The following is a 10,836-nucleotide window of genomic DNA, read 5'->3' as shown; positions in this document are numbered from 1 at the left end:
GGAGTGTAAACTTGTTCAACCACTTTGATAAGCAGTATGGAGTTTCCTCAAAAGACTCCACATAGAGCTCCCCTATGACCCAGCAATCCCACTTCTGGGCATTTACCCAAATGATCACAAACAAGGCCACTAAAGCTACCAGCACAACAATGTTTATTGCAGCATTAGTCACCATAGATGAGATATGGAACCAACCCAGATGCCCCTCAGTAAATGAATGGATCAAGAAAATGTGATAGATACACACACACACACACACAAAATGCAATCTATGTTTCCATCAGAAAGAATGAAACTGCCCCATTTGTTAGGAAACAGAAAGACTAGGAAAAAAATCATATTAAGTGAAGTAAGCCAGACCCAAAGAAATATAGGTCCCATGGTTTCTCTTATTTGCAATATTTAGATGAGCAGAAAAGGTCAAATGCTATGTACATATGACCATATAAGATGATGCTAAATAAAATGAACCCTAAGATATGGACACAAGAAGTTTTTCTTTGTTATTGTTATTTTTAATGCCCTGTGTGATTTTTTTGTTTCTTTTGTAAAGTCTACCCCCTATGGTATATCCCCTGTTGTCACTGTATTTGATTTTGGTACCCTGAATTTTATATATACATTTATCTAATTTGAGGAGGGGAAGGGGAATAATAAAATGCTGAAACAGGGACACAGGATGACCCATTGCAACAATGATACTCACAAGACACTATGTTGGAAAAGAACTTTACAACTTGGGGCGGGGGAGTGAGGAAAGTGGGGGAGGGAAGGGATAGTAGGAAATGAAACAAAGGATAGGGTAATGCTGTTCAACAAGAAATGTACTCAATCCCACTTTTGGGCATTTACCCAAATGATCACAAACAAGACCATACTAAAGCTACCAGCACAACTATGTTTATTGCAGCATTATTTACCATAGCTAAGATATGGATCAACACAGATGCCCCTCAGTAGATGAATGGATCAAGAAAATGTGGTATATATGCACAATGGAATTCTATGATTCCATCAGAAAGAATGGCATTGCCCCATTTGTTAGGAAATGGAAAGACTTGGAAAAAATTATATTAAGTGAAGTAAGCCAGGCCCAAAGAAGCATAGGTCCCATGGTTTCCCTTATTTGCAATATCTAGTATAGGTATGAGTCAAGCAGAAAAGGTCAGATAAGTTGATGTTAGGGGAATGAACCCCAAGATAAGTATTCAAATGTTTTTTTCCTTTCATGCAATTGTTCCTATCATATTTACAAGATGATTTCTATGTTGCTTTGTATGTTCCTTCCCCACAGTATAACCCATACTTTCACTGTTTTTGATGTTGGTATAATTTATGGAGGGGAAGGGAAAAAATACAAATCGTTTAATTAGGGATACAGGTGGACTCATTGCAACAATGAGATGTACAAGTCGTTATGTCGAAAAACTAACTTAACAACTTTGGTGGGGTGTGGGAGGAGGATTAGGTGGGGGGAGGGGAGGAGTATGGGAAGGGATGGGAAGGGGAAACAATGAGGAGGCAAAAATGCTTGATAAGAAATGTACTCGTTATCTTGCCCATGTAATTGTACTCCTCTGTATGGTATTCTCACAACAAAATGTGGTATATATACACAATGGAATTCTATGCCTCCATCAGAAAGAATGACATTTCCCCATTTGTTAGGAAATGGAAAGGTTTGGAAAAAATTATATTAAGTGAAGTAAGCCAGGCCCAAAGAAGCATAGGTCCCATGGTTTCCCTTATTTGCAATATCTAGTATAGGTATGAGTCAAGCGGAAAAGGTCAGATAATGTGATGTTAGGAAAATGAACCCTTAAATATGTATTTTAATGTTTTCGTTTCTTTCATGCATGTGTTTCTAACGCATTTATAAGATTATTTCTTTGTTGCTTTGTATGTCCCTCCCCCACAGTGTAACCCCCGCTTTCACTATATTTGATGTCAGTATAACATGTGGAGGAGATGGGGACAAACAAGTCGTTTAAGGATTCAGGTGGACCTGTTGCAACAATGAGAAGTACAAAATGTCATGTCAAAACCAGCTTTACAATGTCGGTGTGGGGGGGGAGGGGGGTATAATTGGGTGGGGGGAGGGGGGTAAAATTTGGTGGGGGGAGGGGGGAGGCGGGGAAGGGAGGTGAAGGGTAAACAAAGGAGGAGGCTGCAATGCTTGGTAAGGAATGTATGCATTATCCTGCCCATGTAATTGTAGCCCCTCTGTACAGTATGTTCTCAAATAAAATAAAATACAATTTAAAAAAAAAACTAAAAAAAAAGAAATGTACTCATTACCTTACTCATGTAACTGTAACCCTTTGTACAGCATCTTTACAATAAAATAAAAATTTTAAAAATGTACATTTCAAATTACACCATAATAACAGAAATAACATGGTACTATCACAAACTAGACACATAGACCAGTGAACAAGAACAGAGGACTCAAAAATAAACCCCTATGGCTATAGCCATCAGATGCTTAACAAAGGTGCCAAAAAACATACACTGGAGAAAAGACATCCTATTTAGGATATGGTGCTGGGAAAACTGGATATTATCATGAAGAAGACTAATGGTAGATCTCTATATCTTACCCTATTTAAAAAAATCGATTGAAAATGGATCAAAGAGTTTACTGTAAGATCTGAAACTTTGAAACCACCAGGGGAAAACAACGAATACACTTGAAGATATAGGCAGAGCCAATTACTTTTTGAATAAGTCTACACTAGCCCAAGGAAATAATAGTAAGGATTGACAAATGAGATAGTAAATTAAAAATGAAGCCAGATTTTAAAAGCTTCTGTACAGCAAAGGAAACAAACACCAGAGTAAAGAGACAGGCTACAGCATAGGAGAAAAATCTTCACCACCTATTAATCCAACAGAGGCATGCTACGTTGAATATATGAAGAACTCAAAAATTATAAGCCAAAAGAATAACACAATCAATAAATGGGCAAATGAACTGAATAGACACTTTTCAAAAGAAGAGGCACAAATGAAAATAATTCATCCTAAGCTAAAAGGTATGAATGTTTTCAAAGACAGGCCTGTAAATGTGTCCATTGCTTTGTGTTCACTGTTGTCAACAAACTGAAAACTACTGATGAAAAAAACTCATGAAATAAATAAGTAAATAAATGCCATTAAAATACTTTTAAAGAATATTTAAGAGGAGGCTACAATGCTTGATAAGAAATGTACTCATTATCTATCTTGCCCATGTAATTGTAACCCCTTTGTACAGTATTTTCACAATAAAAAAGAATATTTAATGACATAGTGAAGTACATATAATGTAGTTTAGCTTCATACCATTGGAATGTCTAGTGTTTTAGCTTAGATGTATAGTATGTACTTAACATGTTAGAGGCCCTGCGTTCCATTCCCAGTGTACTCAAAAAGAAAAAGAAAATAATATGCAGTCATCATGTTTTTTCTAAGTTCTGAATTTGGATTATTATTAATATTGTTGTTAGTGTGTGTGTGTGTGTGTGTGTGTGTGTGTGTGTGTGTGTATGTGTGTATGTGTGTGTGTGTGTGTGTGTGTGTGTGTGTGTGTGTGTGTTCTGGGGCTTGAATTCAGGGGTTGGGCACTGTCCCTGAGCTTTTGTACTCAAAAAGTGCTCTATCACTTGAGCCACAGCTCCACTTCCAGCTTTTTGGTGGTTAGAGATGAGAGTATTTTCCTTCTCAGACTGGCTTCAAACCAAGATCCTCAGATCTCACACTCCTGAGTAGTTGGCTAGGATTATTATTATTATTTTACAGAACTGAGGAACAAACTCAGGTCCTTGCACTTGCCAGGCAAGTGTTCTTCCACTGAGTTAAATTCCCACCCCCTAGGATTATTTTTTAATGTCTTCTTTTTGTGCTTGCCTATATGTTTCAGATTTTTCTTCAATGAACATGTGCTCTTTTAAAATCCAAAATATAAACACATCACAATGAACATTTTCAAGTTCAAAAGTAAGAAATAAGCAGTCTTGTAGTCTTCTCAGTGCTTGTTAGCATATATTTGTTATGAAGATATGCATATCTCCTTCCAGTACTGCTCCCCCCACCAGAGGAGAAATTCTATTCTATTTCAGATACTAACAACTAGTGATAGTTACTCTTGCCCTAAGTAGTTGTCCAGTGTTTATCTGATGGTCGTAAAGAAGAATATGTATCTAGGTGACAGGTAGTTGTTCTGTCCTGTTGGGTATGGAACACAGGTCCTCATATACTCAACCACCAACCAACCTCTCAGATACTGATCCTGCTTAAAACCTGTTCATCTTAATTGTGTGTGTGTGTGTGTGTGTGTGTGTGTGTGTGTGTGCGCGCGCGCGTGTGTGTTGATGAATTAACTCTTTGGGAGAAAGATGCAAGATCTGTGCAAATCAATATGAATATTCACTAAAGCCTCTTGAGGATAAGGGTGTTTTCCCAGCACAAAGGATCCACAGAGGAGAGTCTTTTGTCAGGCCTACAGAATTCACCCCTTCATCAAATGGGAAGATTGGGTCTTTAATTCACTGTTTTTTTGTTTTGTATTTTTTTATTGTGAAAATACTGTACAGAGAGGTTACAATAGATGGGCAAGATAATGAGTACATTTCTTATCAAGCATTGTAGCCTCCTCCTTTGTTTCCCTTTCCCATCCCTTCCCATCCTCACCCCCCCCCGCTCCCCCACCCAATCATCCTCCCTCTCCCCCCTCCACCAAAGTTGTAAATTCACTGTTAATAGAGGGTTCTGTTAAGGGACTATTATGAGCTAGTTCTATCACTGAGCAGCCATACTATACGGACGGTAAGAAAATTGCACAATTTTTCTACTAAAAGCCATTATGTGTCCCCCTCCAAATTCATATATTCAAGTCCTAGAATCTCAGAATGTGCTTGGATTTGGAGACAGGGTCTTTACCAAGGTCATTAAGTTAAAATGAGACCATAAAGATAAGAACTAATTCCTATAACTGGTGGCCAGGTCTGTAATCCTAGCTATTCAGGAGGTTGAAATCTGAGAATTGCAGTTCAAAGATAGCTCCAAGAGACTCTTATCTTCAACTAATTAACCAAAAATTGGAATTAGAGCTATGGCTCAGGTGGTAGAGTGCTAGACTTGAACAAAAATGCTAAGGCTTCAGTTGAAGCCCCAGTATTAGCACAAACAGTGGGAAGTGTGGATATTTGAATAGAACAACACATAAAGAAAGGTATTGTGGGGCTGGGAAGGTGGCTCAGTGGTACAGGGCTTGCCTTGCATGCCTGAGGCCCTGGGTTCAATTCCTCAGCACCACATAAGCAAAAAAGAAAAAAGCCGGAAGTGGCGCTGTGGCTCAAGTGGTAGAGCGCTAGCCTTGAGCTGAAGAGCTGAGGGACAGCGCCCAGGCCCAGAGTTCAGGCCCCACGACCGGAACCAAAAAAAAAAAAAAAGAAAAGAAAAGAAAAGAAAAAGAAAGGTATTGTGAAAATGCAGGAAAATGATGGCTAAATAAAAGCCAAGAAGTGATCTTGGAAGGAGCCAAGGTACCTAATCCTGATGCCTTTATCTAGGGTTTCCAGTCTTTGGAACTATGAGTCAATAAATCTCTGGGGTTTTGTTCATTGTTTTTGGCAGGTTGAAACTGGGCATCCCTCTGTAGCTTAGGCTAGCCTCCAATTCACAATCTTCCTGCCTCAGCCTCCCACATGCTGGGATTATAACATGTACCACCACTCCCACCTTAAATCTCTATTGTTCAAGGGACTTTGATCTAGTCTGTAGCACTCTATTATGGCAATCTGAGTACACTATTTACTTGATACCACAGTTAGGGTGCAAATCAGCAAACTAATGAAAACATAATTACAATTTGTAAACAGTCCAGATCATTGAGGAAAGGCTGCCCTGGAGAAGCAGGTTAAGCTACATCCTAAGGACTAGAAGGAACTGGCCTGGGGTAAGGAAAAAGCATCATCAAAATGGAAGTCAGAAAACATGGAGGCCCCCATTGGAGAATGCTCCAGCTGCTTCTAGAAAGATCAAGTGAGGTTGAAAGGGTGTTCAGGAGGAGGCACTGGTAATAGACATCAGAACCCCCACTGAGTCTTCTACCTGTTGTGCTTGAGCAGAACATTGAGTTCTTAGTGTGAAATGTAGGTCTCTCTCTAAGAATATAGCTACCCATTGGTGCTGGGAGTGTAGATCATTGGCATAGTGCCTAGGTTCAATCACCAGGGCCCCCCGAAAATAATTCACTAATCAATAGGGTTGACACATTCAATTATAGTGTGCCCTCACTTTTTGTCTCATCCTTCCTCTGTTATCTAACTCTGGGTCAAGCAGGCAGTTAGCAGAGCTCCAATAGTTTCCTCTTACTCAGAGCAAAGTTTTATTCCAATCAGTTCCCCCTAAATGCTTATTCAATTAGTAGCAAATGTCCATTGGGTAGTTTCTTCAAAATGGATGTTATTTAAAATTCTCTTACATATCAAACTGATCATTCAGCAAGTAAATTAAAATAGATGAACTTCTTTAAAGTGATATATTTTTTTTTAATTGTATTTTATTTTATTTGAGAACATACTGTACAGGGGGGGCTACAATTACATGGGCAGGATAATGCATACATTTCTTACCAAGCATTGCAGCCTCCTCCTTTGTTTACCCTTCACTTCCCTTCCCCGCCTCCCCCCTCCCCCCACCAAATTTTACCCCCCTCCCCCCACCCAATTATACCCCCCTCCCCCCCCACCCCGACATTGTAAAGCTGGTTTTGACATGACATTTTGTACTTCTCATTGTTGCAACAGGTCCACCTGAATCCTTAAACGACTTGTTTGTCCCCATCTCCTCCACATGTTATACTGACATCAAATATAGTGAAAGCGGGGGTTACACTGTGGGGGAGGGACATACAAAGCAACAAAGAAATAATCTTATAAATGCGTTAGAAACACATGCATGAAAGAAAAATGGTGAAAAACTAAAGCCATTTCCTCTTAACTCAGGAACAAGACAAGGATGCCCACTCTCTCCACTTCTCTTCAATCTAGTATTAGAATGCCTAGCTACAGCAATAAGACAAGATGCAGACATAAAGGGGATCCAAATAGGGAAAGAAGAAATAAAACTCTCCCTCTTTGCAGATGACATGATCTTGTATTTAAAGAATCCCATTGACTCCACTCCCAAATTACTCAAGCTGATTCAAAACTTTGGCAAAGTAGCAGGTTATAAAATTAACCCCCAAAAATCAATGGCTTTTCTATATGCCAACAATGAGAAAAGTGTGGCTGAAATTAGGAAAGCAACTCCATTTGTAATAGCCCCACAAAAAATAAAATACCTAGTGATATATTTTTATAACTCATGAAGTTAAGGAGCTTTCTGTATTCACATCCTATATAGTAGAAAAATGAGACTTAAATGACCTTAGGACAGCCATTCTGGTTAAACTAAAAATCCCTGTTAAATAATCTAGGAAAAGTCCTTTTTCTTTTCAAATAAATTGAACAGAAGGAATTCTTTCAACAAAAGAAGAACTTCCACATGTCAGTGGCTCATGTCTATAATCCTAGCTACTCAGGAGGCTGAGATCTGAGGATCCTGGTTCAAAACCTGCCTGAGCAGGAAAGTCCATGAAAGTTTTGTTTCACCAAAAAGTCTTTAATGGAACTGTGGCTCAAATGGTAGAGTTATCCATTACTGGCATACACACACACACACACACACACACACACACACACACACACACACACACACACACAATATTATTAATATGCTATGAGATTTAAAATCTAATACTATAAGTGTGATTCAGTGCTAACTCTTTTGTATAACTCTACTATAGACCTCTGGATTTGGTGACCCAACTGGAATACCAATGAACAAAGAATGGTTGAACAAAGCTGATAGAGCTCCCAATGATAAGTATAGATTAAAACCAGGTTGAGTGTGAATGTACTACACTTTATAATAGAATGCTAACATTATTATAACTTGCTTTCCATTTTGTGCATGTATTTAGAATTGTATTAATCTCCCACCTTTGGGTATGTGGTTGTGTTCTAGAGCTCTAGGGACCTGTGTCCATGGGAAGTAGGCAGATTGCGGGAAGTTTTTGGTCAGTGAACATTCCCTATTTCTCCACCATGTTTTACCTTTCTCTTTCTACTTCTATGATCTTTATTATCCTATATGTCAGTTTTGTTTAGAAATCAATAAACTTTGAACTGTGTAAGGATGTTAGTAGGTACTTTTTGTGTTAGTCAAGCTTCTACTTCTGTGACAAAATACCCAAGAGAAACAATCTAAAAGGAGTAAAGGTTTATTTTAGCTCATAGTTTCAGAAATTTCATTCCCTGTGTATTTGGCCCTATGGTAACTATGGACTTGTGGCAAAGCAGGACATCAATGTAGAGAACATGTGGTAGGGCAAAGCTGTTCACCTCATGGCAGCCAGGAAGAAGCATAGAACGTGAGGACCTGGGGATCTAATAGTCTCCAGAAATACCTTTACAGGCACACACAGAGGTTTGCTTCACTAATCTCCTAGGCATTTCTTAATCTAATCAAGTTGATAATCACAAGTGGATTCAAGGTATAGTTATGGAATGATGCTCTTAGTTAGGGAATGATAGCTACAGTAGCTAGAAGTACAGAAGATGCCAGGGGGCAACTACCAAGAAAAGGCTATTGTGTTAGTTGGAAAGTTTCCAAGTCTTTGTATTGGATCTAGGATATTGATATTGGATCTAGGTAAAAGTGTGGTCCCTGATGAAGTGGTGGTCAGATATGAGTGGATCATGAAGGCTCCAGCCTAGGGACTGTGACTGGCTGTAGATTTGATTAGGATTCTTGGAGTGTGAATGATACCAGTAGAAAACTAATTGTGTGGTTGCTTATCCTATGTCCAAGTAAAGACACAGGATTCTGAGTGCCTGACCTTCTGTAGTTATCCTGTCAAAAGACAGTTGGCATCCCAGTATGTCCTTATCTTAGTGATGCCTGGTATCTGGATGTGTTACTGAAACTGCTTACCTTAATATTTTCTGATTTTTTATCTATCTCTTGGAATGTGTCATTTTTCTTATCTTCCCATAACTCCCTTAAGAAAGCCATGGGCCAATCTAAACCTATAAAAGCAGAGGTTAGGGGGAGACATCTTTGGTTTTACCATGTCTGTCAGTTAATCCATTCCTTACCCCAAGGTGATATTCCAATATTAAAAGTTAACACTGTGTGGGCATATTCTTCATTCACTGCTCTAGAATCTGCTTGTCAGACCATCAAAATTTATAGTTGAATGGACTATTGGGAAGTTGTAGAAACTGTGGGAGGTAGATCTTGGTTATAGGAAATAGGTTTACTGGGTGCATGTCCTTAGGAACGATATCCTGTCCAGGTTCCTTCCTGTATGTCCCTTTTCCTGCTTAGTGTCTGCCATGATGTGAACTGCTTGGGTACCCCACACCTTCACAACCATGATAGATGGACATTTCTGAAACCATATCTTCCCTTAAGTTAATTTTCTCAAGTATTTATCACAGTGATACAAAGTTGGACTAATAAACTACTAGATATTTTTCACCAGTTTACATATTACAGGTTAATCAATGCTTCCTCCTCTTTGAAAACTCCTGAAACTGTTCCATATTGATCTGATCTGCCAGTGACAGTACGGTATTCATATCATTTTGGTCAATAATCAACTACTGTTGTGTCTCTTGTAAAGTAGTTTTTCATTTTAGTTAATTTTTACATTCTATTATACTCTTCTTTCTCTCTTCCTCTCTCTCTCTCTCACACACATGCAGATCAACAATTTGAGAAATGATTTATCTCTCTTACACACACACACACACACACACACACACACACACACACACACACACACGTACACACACAGATTAACAATTTAAGAAATGACCTGAGGCTTCTTTCCCTTTGTCTTTCCTTATACACATTGCTCTCCCTTCCTTGCAGGAACATCAACTCAGGGAAGAAAGAATAATTCGAGCAGAATAAAGGGAAAAATTACTCAGTTTGGGATTGATGATTTCAAAACAGAGTTATTAACAGTAGTAGCAGAAATAGTAGTGGAGAGCAGAAGGATATAATTTTTAACAATATGGTCATTTTCAGAGCCATGTAAGGCTCAGACACAGAATTTATGCAAAAATGAAGCCCTGGCTGGGCTTTGGGAAAAGATAATAGTGACCTGGATTTGGCACAGTGAAGTAGTCAGAAGAGGGGAAGAGCTTCTGGAGGGACTAGGAACTGAGGAGAATCTGTGCTTCCATTATAGTTGGAAAGAACCAGAGCAAGTTACCTTCCTATACCTTCTCTGAGGAGAAAGGAAAGTCAAGAAAAAATGGTTCATGGGAGTTGACAATATCCATGCAGAAGGATCTAAGGAAGATTCTGGAGCTTTCATATGCTCCTTTTTGGTAAAAGAAACAATCCCTAGTGTTTTATCTTTTCTTTTCTTTCCTTTTATGCCAATACTGAGGCTTGGTCTCAAGGCCTTATGCTCTCGTTTAGCTCTTTGCTCAAGGCACTCTACCACTTGAGCTATACTTCTATCTCTGTCTTTTTGCTGGTTAATTGGATATAATTGGATTTGTCTGTTGAAAATGGCTTCTAACTTCAATCCTCAGATCTCAGCCTCATGAGTAGCTAGGATTACAGGCATGAGCCACCAGTGCCTAGCTACCCCATGTGTTTTTCTAAGTACAAATGTAGCCAAGAGAACAATGGCAGAACTTGGATATTCTGAGTTAGGATAAGGGTGACAGAGCCGAGTGAGCAGCAAAGACCAAGTGGAGATACATCGGCAAATATCAGTGAACAAAA

This window comes from Dipodomys merriami, unplaced genomic scaffold (genome assembly GCF_024711535.1).
Source record: "Dipodomys merriami isolate MVZ:Mamm:240054 unplaced genomic scaffold, mDipMer1.0.p SCAF_3, whole genome shotgun sequence".
NCBI lineage: Eukaryota > Metazoa > Chordata > Mammalia > Rodentia > Heteromyidae > Dipodomys > Dipodomys merriami.
This window is presented reverse-complemented; position numbering follows the sequence as displayed.